Source organism: Labrus bergylta, chromosome 2 (genome assembly GCF_963930695.1).
Source record: "Labrus bergylta chromosome 2, fLabBer1.1, whole genome shotgun sequence".
NCBI classification, from domain to species: domain Eukaryota; kingdom Metazoa; phylum Chordata; class Actinopteri; order Labriformes; family Labridae; genus Labrus; species Labrus bergylta.
The window spans coordinates 2675526-2687256 of record NC_089196.1 but is presented as its reverse complement, the minus strand read 5'-3'; positions in this window follow the sequence as shown (position 1 = coordinate 2687256).

The window sequence follows — 11731 nt, the reverse complement described above, 5'->3', positions numbered from 1 at the left end:
AGAGACAATAAATCGGCTCTTTATGGGCTCTTGTTGCTGTCAGTAATAAGAGAGCATTGATCTCATTGACAAATATGAGGGCTGAGCCCGAGACTTCACACTCGCTGTACTCTTGATTTTCCGGCTCATTTTAAAACGGATGAGCACTTTCTGTACACACACACACAAAGAGCCATCATCGGGTTATTTGTACTTCCAGATTTACAGACTTTTCCTCCTCCAATTAGTTAATTAGTGGCTGAATGGTATTAAGTTGTCCCGCTGCCTTGCTCCTTTCTGAGCTCGATTGCAGTGAGCCTCTATTATTGATGCTCCGAGGCGCGCTCTCTAAGCTCTGCTCCGCTCTCCTATGGAGCTGAAGACAGCAGGAGGAGGGCAACAAACAAAGGCAGGACAACAACAAGAGACCCTCCAGCTACACTCTGTCTCAGTGTGTGCGTCTGCTGCTGTGGCTGCTTCAAACAGCAGCTGCCTCTGCGCACACACAGCACAGACATCTCACACAACCCGCCCTCAGATGTTTTTTTCTGGGCCTGTTTCTAAATAAATATATATATGAGGAGGGGGTGTTCGGACTTTGAAGGGTGGCCTCATCATTAAACTATTTTTTATGTCTGTGCTGTTTTATTTCTAAATGTTGTGAGGTACGTCAAGTGTCAGATCTGTAAAATAACGACAAACAAAAGACAAATCAAAAAGATGTCAGAACGTCCCCGGTCCAGGCCAACCTACACACAACATGATGAGTAACCCCCGACTCGTCCCACTCCCAAGAAAGCCAGAAACACCTGTCAAATTCAGATTTAAAGCAGCAGTTTAATCGTCTCCTGAGGTGAGCAAATGGCCAAAATAACAAAAATAACTAAGTCCCTAATCGTCCTTAACAGACAAGTGACAGAGTTCTTCTCACCTGAGCTCCTGAACACGTTAGCCTCAAATATCAGAGCTACACCATTCAGAGATCAAAGGGGGATTCACACACTAATACTGGTTCAGTTGGGGGCGAGAGTTGAAAAGCTGTGATGTCAGGTTCGATCCAATCAGGAATCAGACATTCTGGTTGCGCTGATCAATCAAAGGCAACACCTGGTTGACAGACACACTCAGTGCAGGGGAGGAGACAGCGCTGCACATACACCAACAAGATCAATAAACAATCTGTGTTTTCAGACCGCAGGAACTTTTTCATACTTCTAGGAACTGTTGGAACCCTCCCCCATTTTTTATTGACACTTCAGGAGCTATGAACTGTTTTATTTCCTAGAACCCGTTTAGAGGAACATTTTCAGCTCCTGCTTCAGAGAAGGTACCATGGTAAAGCAATCCCCTAGCTAAAAAAGTCCCCATGACGTGTAGTTCTCACGGAACTTCAAAAAGTCCCCAGAACTGAAAACACCTCATATGACTGCCGCAGATAAAGCAGCGGTGCAACTTGGGGTTAAGTGTCTTTCCAAAGGACACATCGGACATGTTGCTGCAGGATCGAACCCCTGACCACCGATTAAGAGACGACAGACTGAACCACTGAGCTACAACTGAACCAAATTTTTTGCATAAATAAATCATAAATCCAGTGTCTCCTGTGTAAATGTGTCTCTGAGTCATGACTGTCTACAATGAGTGAGAAGCTCGAGTCCCACTGGCTGTGTTGTTGTCAGAGCCGTGTTTACATGGATGGGACGGCCGGCTCCTCCCCTTGTGTATAAAAGCTGTTTTAGTCAAGAACTAGAGAGAAGAAGAACATACTCACTGATTATTTGAGTAAGAGTTTTTAGATCACGCTCATTCTGTGTCAGTTTACATGAAATATGAAGCTACAAGCTAACTAAAGAGCGCTAACATTAGCATGCTAACACAACAATACAGGACGCAGGTGATTGCATAGTATGGTGCTTAAATATGGTGCGTTCTAGTTGATAACTCCATGCAAACGCGAGTGTGGAGGGGGGTTGGAGGTGTGTCTCTGGAGGAGAGTGGAGGCTTCAGTATGGAGGAGGTGTGGCCTAACAGCAGTTTATTTTGGTTTCATGCTGGTGCTCAAGGGCGACATCTACTGGATTCCTTTAAAGGTGAGTATAACGGATCTCCTTTAGGTATAAGCAAGTGTAAGTGATTGCTATTACTCATACAGCTGGGGGGAAAAACTTGGTATAACATTTCTACAGAATTCAAACTAATTTTCTACATATCCATTTATTGGTGATTGTTGCACAAGAAAGGTGAAAGATGTGCCTGACACTTTTTGAACAGTTCAGATATTTTAGTTTTTGTTACATTCCAGAAACATGCGTTCCCTCTGGGTGAGGATGTCAGTGTGTTGTCTTGCTGACCTGTCCGGGGTGTTTCCCTCCTCCGCTCTGCCTGTTTCATGCTGACAAACATTCAAAGCCCACTCCTTCTCTTTATTTTGGAAAAAAACAAAGAATCAGGTCAAACTGCAACACTGCAGGCCTAAATCATAAAAGCTCAATGATATCAAAACCTCGTCCATCTGAGACGCGGAGTCAACTGAGCCGACATCATCGACATGGTGTCTCCAGAGAAAGAAGGCAGTCTGCCGTCACAACTGGAAGAAGAGAAGTGCTGTAGCTTCTTGCAGAAATCCCCAGAAGAGAAGATGGTCTTAAACTCCGTTCAGCTGTGTGAGCATCGAGCTGAAGGGCACTGAAGGCAGCTACTACACGCTCTGCTGGAGGGCCTCGGAGACTCAGCTTAAGAAGAGCAATAACCTCGGCTCTGCCCGGGAAACACAATCATGTCGCCCTCTCACACCAGCAGTTAGTGCACACACTTTCTCTTTTCCAAATGTCCTTGAATTTACAAGAACATGAAGGAAACAAAACAGACTAACGGCCTTAATGTTGTGCAGATTTATTTTGCCAGCACTTTTGGTCCTGACTGAATTATCTTGACCACTTTCTTTTAAAGGCTTTATATGTGATTTTTTAATCCAGTAGATGTCGCCCTTGAGCACCAGCATGAAACCAAAACAACTTGCGCTGCATTGTTGCGTTATCATGCTAATGCTAGCGATCTTTATTATGCTCATATCTTCACACTGCATGTAAATTTACCTGAAATGAGCGTGATCTAGAAACACAGTTAAGCAGTGAGTACAGTATGTTATTCTTCTTTTCTCTAGTCCCTCAATTAAACAACTTTTATATGTGAGGGGAGGAGTCAGCCGGCCGTCCAGGCGATGTAAACAAACTGAAGATAGGACTCTGAAAACTCTGAAAACATCACAGACAGTGGGACTCGGGTGTTACACCCATTGTAGACAGTCATGACTCACAGAGTTATTTTCAGAGGATATACTTGATTTATATTACATTTAAGTGTGAAAAATCACATATAAAGCCTTTAAAGCAACATTATGTAGGAATTCCATTTGGTGAGCTTTGGCGCCAACTAAAGGTCTCCAAGTGCAATTGCACTGTTGTAAAACATTTGCAATTTTGCACAAATTGGCACAAATCTGACTCTGCTAATGTATACAGCCCGTAAAGTAGAGACAGCTTTTTGGTGTAAGTCAGATTTATTCATTTGTGTTCAAACCTGAGACATACCTCGGGTTAGACGACTTTCTGCAGGCGGTAAAGCTGCTAAACATGAGACAACGATGAAAACGATACAGCCTTACGATACGTCTCAGTCTGTTCTGAATATTATCTGCAGGAATGTACACTCTGCTTCTCGCTCGGTCACTCTCTCTTATTATCTTCATCCGTCACCGTCCTCTTCCTCTTAGCCTCAGCCGTTGTATCAAACAATACACCGCTGAGAGGTGCATGTGTGAACAGCCAGGTCAGCAGAATAATCTGGAAAGTCCTGAAATGATCGAGATATTTTCAGGATTACATATGTGAAAATTGACTCGATCATTTGTGAAGTCTAAACCCCTTAACATAATTAATAAAAGGTTGCTTTATATTCTCCAAACTCTGCTGTTGAGCCACGAGTTTGTAAGTGATCTTTTCTAAAGGAACACTCGGTAACATCCGTCTGAACCAAAGAGTCGTTCTTGGTCTTTGTGATTTCTCCACACACAATGGAATACTTTTCTTTTTGTGTTAATTAAACTCAGGTCGACAAAGGCTCTCTTTTTTTTCTCTATAATTATGTTTCTCAGGATATAAGCCCAACAGAAAAAAACCTCTGGGTCGAGTAAGATAGATTAAAGTTTTTTCCTTTTTTTTTTTTAATTAAGGACCCGAGTGTGCCGAACCCTCACACCTGACCTTGCTCTTCCATTTCTTGGCACCTTAGTATCCATCATTCATAAGTGCAGAAAATGTCTCCCATATCACATCAGTTATAATTCTAACCTCTTCACAAAACATGTTTAATGTTTCTGTGTTGTCAAACGGAGAAGTGGAGTCGGGTTTTCTCTCTCAACTTCACTGACGATCAAGGTGCATGGAGAATAAAAGGTTAGCAGAGGTCGAAAAGCTCCAGCAATACTTTATAACTTTATTAGACCAACGAGTTTCTGGTCTAATAAAGTTCATCTTCATACTCCAGGTGTTGATGGAGCTTTTTGACCTCTTTCCATTTGCTAAAAGAAATGCAATGAAAGAACGTCCCTCTCTCTCCTTCCTACATTTTGTGCAGATATCTGGAATGGTTTAGTAATATCGATGTGAGAGATCAGCTGTAGCTCAGTCTGTTGGGACTGGTGTTGGGAACCGGAGGGTTAGCCTGTTAACGTCCCGGTGTGGACCAAGTCTGGAATTGTTCTGGTAGCTGGAGAGGGGCCAGGTCACTTCCTGAGCACTGCTGAGGTGCCCTTGAGCAAGAAACTTCCTACGTCAGCTCAGGAAGTTCAACCTGCACGAGGAGCTGCTGATCATGTTTTACACCTCCATCACTATCTGGTTTGGATCTGCAACCAAACTGGACAGACACAGACTGCCACAGACAATCAGGACTGCAGAATCAATCATCAGTGCCGACCTGCCCCCCATCCAGGACTTTTACCAGTCCACGGCCAGGAACCAAGCAGCATCACTGGCTGGCCAGGCTGTCAGTCTGATGAACGCTAAACAGTGACAGAGTGTCAGACCTCTAACTGCTGTAAGATAACCCTGAAACCAAACATGCACTGTGAATATGATTAAAATTTAAAGGGGACATATTCTGAAAAAATCCACTCTTACAGTGTTATTGAACATATGTTTGTGTAACCTGAGTGTCTACTGACCCACAACATGTGAAATAAACCCATCCAGTCCTTTGTTTGTGGTCTGCATAAGTCTTACAGAGAAAAATGCTCCGTTTCAAATGTGCTCTCCTTGTGATGTCACAGTGGGATTCTGGTAAAAACAAAAAAAATGGACTCCACCCCCAGCCTAGAACAAAAGTTTTGAGCAGGTCCGCCATTTTTATTCTCTCTACAGAGGATTGATGTCTACGGGGAAAACTCAGGAGGGGGGTCATTGCATTTAAAGAGACACACACACACCAAAACGGAGCGTTCTGAGAGAGCTGGTTTATATAGGATCACAAACCTCCTCTGGTGCTTGATTCATGTTATATTTTGACCAAAGCACGGCACAGATGTTTCATTTAGACCACAGGGGACTGTTTGAAAAGGTGGAGGAGGGGGATAATTTGGCATCTTTAATTTAAACCTATCAATCTATTTCAATCCATCATGTTTATTTCAGTATGATTGCACTTCTCACTCCTGCACTGTTGTTGTGTTCAGTCGTTGCTTATTTTGGGTTCATTGTTGATATTTAATGTTTTACTTTTTGTACATAAAGAGAAAAGTTCACTGAAGTCAAATTCCTTGTGTGTGTGTGTGTAAGCATACCTGGCCAATAAAGCTGATTCTGATAATAACCTTTTATAGGACAGAATGTTAAAATGTTACAACAACCAGAGCTGAATTTACCTGGCAAATGCTGCAATCAAAAACGTACTTAGTTCAGTCACGGCATTTTGAGTTTCTATCCACCCTACACTCACACAGTTTGGCAGCATTCATGATTTAGCCAGCCATGGAACAAGCCTGACTGGGAAACTATTTGCTCTTCACTCTCCATGTGTTTTCTGTGTATTAATCCACTCAGTAAAGCCGTCACAGAGCCGGAGGTGACCTGATCACGATCTGCAGAGGCTGGCTGGCTCCTCTGTGAGAAATGGGCCAGGCTGACATGTGTCAGCCGTGATAAATGATTAGGTGTTTGGGTCGGTGTTAAGTAAATGGACTCATTATTGATGACCTCGGAGCTCCCTGTGTGTTACAAGTATCAGTGATGACTTCCAGGCCCCCGCTGCAGTAAAAAGGGGATGTTGTGATTGTCTGGGTCAGCGAAGGACTCGATGTCTCGGGGGGACTCGATGTCCCTGCCATGGCAGGGTTAAGTTGAGTAACTTGGACGGATGACCTCAAAAGAGGGAAGTTCACTGGCACTTAAACTTTGTGCATGGCGGCCGCTCTGTGGCCGGCTGCTGCAGGCCCCTGACATCAAGGTCAGAGCTCAAAGTTTATTTTATGTGTGGCCAGGTTGGCATGTTAGTAAGAGTTTTTAGATCACGCTCATTCTGTGTCAGTTTACATGAAATGTGAAGCTACAAGCTAACTAAAGAGCGCTAACATTAGCATGCTAACACAACAATGCAGGACACAGGCAGCAGCAGCTCGAGCAAAGGACAATTATGTCCGCTGCTTGTGCTTAATGGTGCTTAATTATGTTGTGTTCCATTTGATAACTCCTCAGTGAAGGGGGGTTGGAGGTGTGTCTCTGGAGGAGAGCGGAGGCTTCAGTATGGAGGAGGTGTGGCCAAACAGCAGTTTGTTTTGGTTTCATGCTGGTGCGACATCTACTGGATCAAAAAGTCACACATTCTTCCTTTAAAGGGGAGTTTCCTCCAAAAAAATGATGATTCGAATATTTCAAGGGACAGCGTGCAATGACATTGATCATTTATAGAAAGAAAAATGAAAAGATGGCCACTCCAGTCGCATGAGACTGACACAAGACAAACAATAAAGCTCCACTCAACAGAGGACAGTAATAAACCCACCGTACAACATTACATAAGTAAATGTTATCAACACTATGGAGGCCTTACACAATACATAACAGGAGAAAAATAAAACACACTGCATAATATAAGAGACTATATATACAAGAGCTACATGATAAAGATACTGAAGCAGGTTCTTGTGATGTAGAATTTAAAATCGGTCTTGGTTTGTAGACCACTTTTTGAAGGTCTGGAAATAATTTCTACTTGGTCTTGCTCGGTCTTAGACTGGGCGGAGTCTGGATTTTAAATCAAGACCACCACTGAAAATGTTAAATGAACAAATAACTTCAATTCATTTGTTATTTGATTTTTATGGCAACCTTCCCAGTGTTACGCTCTAAGTGAGTGACACGCCCCCTGCACACAAGATGGTGATTTTTCAGTGATATTTATGGTCTTGGTCTTGTCTCAACTCGGTCTCAATCCCTAAATGTCTTGGTCTTGTCTCTGTCTCGGTTAGAGTGGTCTTGACTACAACACTGTCAAAATGCTTTCATTTCAACCTGAGTTAGAGGTGTAGCTGACTAAGTTCTCAGGCTTCGTCCAGTAATCTTTACAGTCTATGTCTGATACTCTGACTTTTGCCAGCTGGTCAGAAAAATACCAGTTAAAGTTTGGTGAAAGATTAGGCCTTTTGCATTCACACATGACTGAACTTTTTCAGCCCAACTTAATTTTTTTGTGTGTGACATTTTCAGGAGTTTTGAGCATGTGTTAAAACAACAATGCATTTCTCTTTATGATTTATATTTCCTGCAAACACAAGCAATTCGATTACCCCCACAAACACTCCATCCAGGTAGATGTCTGTTTCCAGGCAGGAAATGTGCCGACAACCTGGATGGATGAGGCGTGATTGAATCATCGCTCTCTGCAGCCGTTTCTGTTGTCTCACGCCGTATGAAAAACCCAGCAAACCCTCCGTCATTGTGACCCGCGCTGGATGCTGTTATCCCAGAGGAACAAAGGTATTTATCAGCCTCTGTGTGATATGTATGCATATTACTTTGTTACACGTCTCTCAGGATAATCTGTGACTTTAATTTACATCAATAAAGATTACATAACATGCTCCATCTGTTGCCTCTTGCGAGCACAGGGGGGAGACAAACATGCACATCTCTGCACCGACAAGAATCTAATTATTCAATTAGAGAGCATATTGAATGAATAACTGATTCACCACAGTTTACATAATAACAACACAGATCATTACTACCTCTGTAATGCAATTTAGGAACGACCGTGGAGGGCTCATCATTCATGGGAATGTGCTTTTGTTGCCCCCATTACCCCCGCAGTAATCTCAGAGTGCTATCATTAATATAATTGAGTGCTAAATGAACGGCTTTTAATATATACTGCACGGCTCGCATTGATGGAATTAAGGAATCCCATCGTTTGGGTTCACCGATCCATTAACAGACGTATCCTTTGTGGCACAAATAAATCTGGCTCCTGACTCTTAATGGAATTGATTAAGGTTTTCATGTTGTGTTTGTGGTGTAAGGAAAGCTCGTTCTGTAAGTGAGCACTTTGTAAAAAAAAAAAAAAAAAAGTGGGGGGGTGGTCTGTAGTTGGGAGGCATGGAGGTGGGGGAGAAGTAGACAAAGCCTGCTGAGCTCCAGAGGTTAAGTCCCCCCCCCCCCCCCCCCCCCCAACCAACACCACCACTAGGCCCACAGGAATGTGTCTATGTGCGTGTGTCTGTGTGTGTGTTTGAGAGAGTCCTGGAGGCTGCATTGTTGTCTGCGGTGCATCCTGCTCTGCAAACACTGCAGAGCTGCAGAACTCTGAGACTTTGAGGCTTGGACTTGTGAAGGAGTCTGTTATGTGGGAGGTCTGGATACCAAACTGTCAAACCCGGCATCATGTGCTTTAGTTTCTGTTTGTTGTGTGAAAGCAACACACACAAAAAACTCCTCTGTGGTGGACTTAGATTAAATATTTTCATCGTAAGAGAAAGCCCTTTATTTACTGTTTAAACAAAAACATTTAAAAGTCATCTGCAACTATAAAGGGTCTGGTATGGTCTGGTCTGGTACAGTATTGTGTGGTCTGGTCTGGTCTGGTCTGGTCTGGTCTAGTATAGTCTGGCCTGGCCTGGCCTGGCCTGGCCTAGTCTGGTCTGGTCTGGTCTGGTCTGGTCTGGTATAGTCTGGCCTGGCCTGGTCTGGTCTGATCTGGTATAGTATTGTGTGGTCTGGTCTGGTCTGGTCTGGTCTGGTCTGGTCTGGTCTGGTAATGGTATGATATGATATGATATGATATGATATGATATGATATGATATGATATGATATGGTCTGGTCTGGTCTGGTCTGGTCTGGTCTGGTCTGGTAAACTTGTCCTCAGGAAAAGAATCAGGACAGAGATACAGCAGGCTGAATGAGGAGAACTCTAAATCTCTAAAAACTTAAATTAATTAATTAGTTAACTGAATTGATTAATTCAAAATATGATCGATGTCTGATGCTAGTGATGTTGTCTAATGTTAGCTTTCTTCCTGTGGCTGCTCGCCGTCTCGCCTCTAATGACTGACCTCTGGACTCCATCAGTGAACATTTCTAGAGCCATGGGTCTGAAATATCCTCTAAATGTTGCCAACAGAGCCTTCAATACGCAGCTGAGAGATATGTGCACAATCTGACGATCACAACATCGTTTAAAGCTAAATGCTACAAATCCATGCGGAACGAAAAACTTATATATATATTATAAGTATATATTTAGAGTCACTCGTGCAGACACCCAGAGCAACTTTTAACCATGTTTAGTAACCGGAAGTATCCCAGCAACGGTTGCTATGATCAATCAATCAATCAATCACTCAATCAATCAATCAATCAATCAATCAATCACTCAATCAATTAATCATTATTTGTAACATTATCATAACAAGTGTTATCTGGAGACGCTTTACAAAAGATCATATGGCATAATATGCAGGAAGGATTTCTCCTTTGTATTACGTTCCTGTTGTCCACACTTCCATGAGAGGATGCTCTCTGATTGGTGGGTCAGCGGACCAATCAGAGAGCCAACAAAAGTGTCAATTGCAAAAGGACCAGGCGGTATTTCCCTACATAATGTATGACAAGTGTTGCTCACTTTGTCGTGAGCTGCATCGGCCAAGTAATAGTTTTAATAAATTCAAAGAAGCCGATGGAGAAGAACAGTAACCAAAAGGGCGACAATGGAGGACGTCCAGCAGAGATCTGCACCTTCCATGGGGCGGTGCTACACGCTGACATTAGTCGGCAAAAACAAAATCAGCCTTGAAATATCTCTCCCGAAATCCATATTTTAAAACATGATGCATTTTGTGTTTGTCCAATGTTTTTTGTTTCAACCAATCATCAGACTGCAGTGAGTCTAGCTCAGCCCTTTAGGGTTTGATCAGTACACTTGGCACCCTAATAGAACTGTAGCAAAAAATTAGGAAGGTATGGATCAGGTATTTTGGTACCTAACCTGACACACCAAAACATGTGTTTCAGGAGAGTGGTCGATTACGGCGACTGGTTTCTAATCTGCTGCTCTTCATGGTGTTAAAGTCAGAGCTGTTTGTGCATGGTAATGGTCTTGTCAGAGTCAGAGGCCCCTTATTGAATTGTACTCACACTTAAAACCACTGTTAACCACAGCAGGACAATTGATCTGTCAACCAGAGTAGTTCTCCACATTCCCCTCTTATGTCTGTCCTACAAGTGTACTCTGAGGCCCTCTTAAGCACTCCCCGGTTCAAGTGACAGAGGAGGTGTGTTTCCAGGAGGGTTTCAGACAGGAAGGTTTGGAGGGAGCGCGAGAGGTGTCTGGCTCGACTCAACAAGCTGCACTTCACCTTCCAGCTGCTCTCTGTCCCTTTGGATTCAAGGCAGGGGGAGGGAGCAGGGCCCACAGGGAGAAAAGGAGGCAGGGTCTGGATGGTGGTGGTGGGGGTCAGGGGACGGGTGGGGGCACTAGGTGGACTGGCCCTGGAAATTTCCGTTGTATGTTTCAGCTCTGTTCAGGATGGGAGGGGTTTGGAGTTGGAGTTCTGCTTGGGGGGGGGGGGGGGACTTGGCAGCTAGGCAGCCACAGCAGGAAGCTTGCTAGTTTCACACGGACAAAAAAAAAACCTGTCCTGGACGCGGCCCGGCTATCTGAGCGCAGCACTCCAGTTGTCACCAATAAAAAAAAAAAACAGGAACCGAGGAAAAAAAAGAGCTCTGGTGGCGGGCAGAGAGCGACTGCTACCTCCTCACAGCTGCACGCCACATTCATGTATCTGTTTTTGATTAAGTGAAGAAGAGCATGTGCACTGTTCTCCTGCCTTTAAAATCATCTCCTAACATTTGTTAAATTCTGTCACATCCTCAAGTTCTCAGCATTTTTACTTTACACACTTGTTTTTAACAACAGTCATTTGTCAGGTGGACTTTCTTGGAAGCTGCCCCCACCCCGACCTTGCCCTACCAGCTGCACGCTACATGTAAACATCCTCATTAACTGAATCTAAACAGGCAATCATTAGATCATCTTTTGAGTGCGTTTCACAATAACATCTGACATGCAAAGGGATTATAAGAACATTAAAAAAAAAAACCTTTAAAGACCAACTCTCCATAAAAGATCAGGTCATAAAAACACCAGCAAACATCAAGGAAGCAGGCGTGGTAATTGTCCATGCATGAAATGTTTTCTTTGACT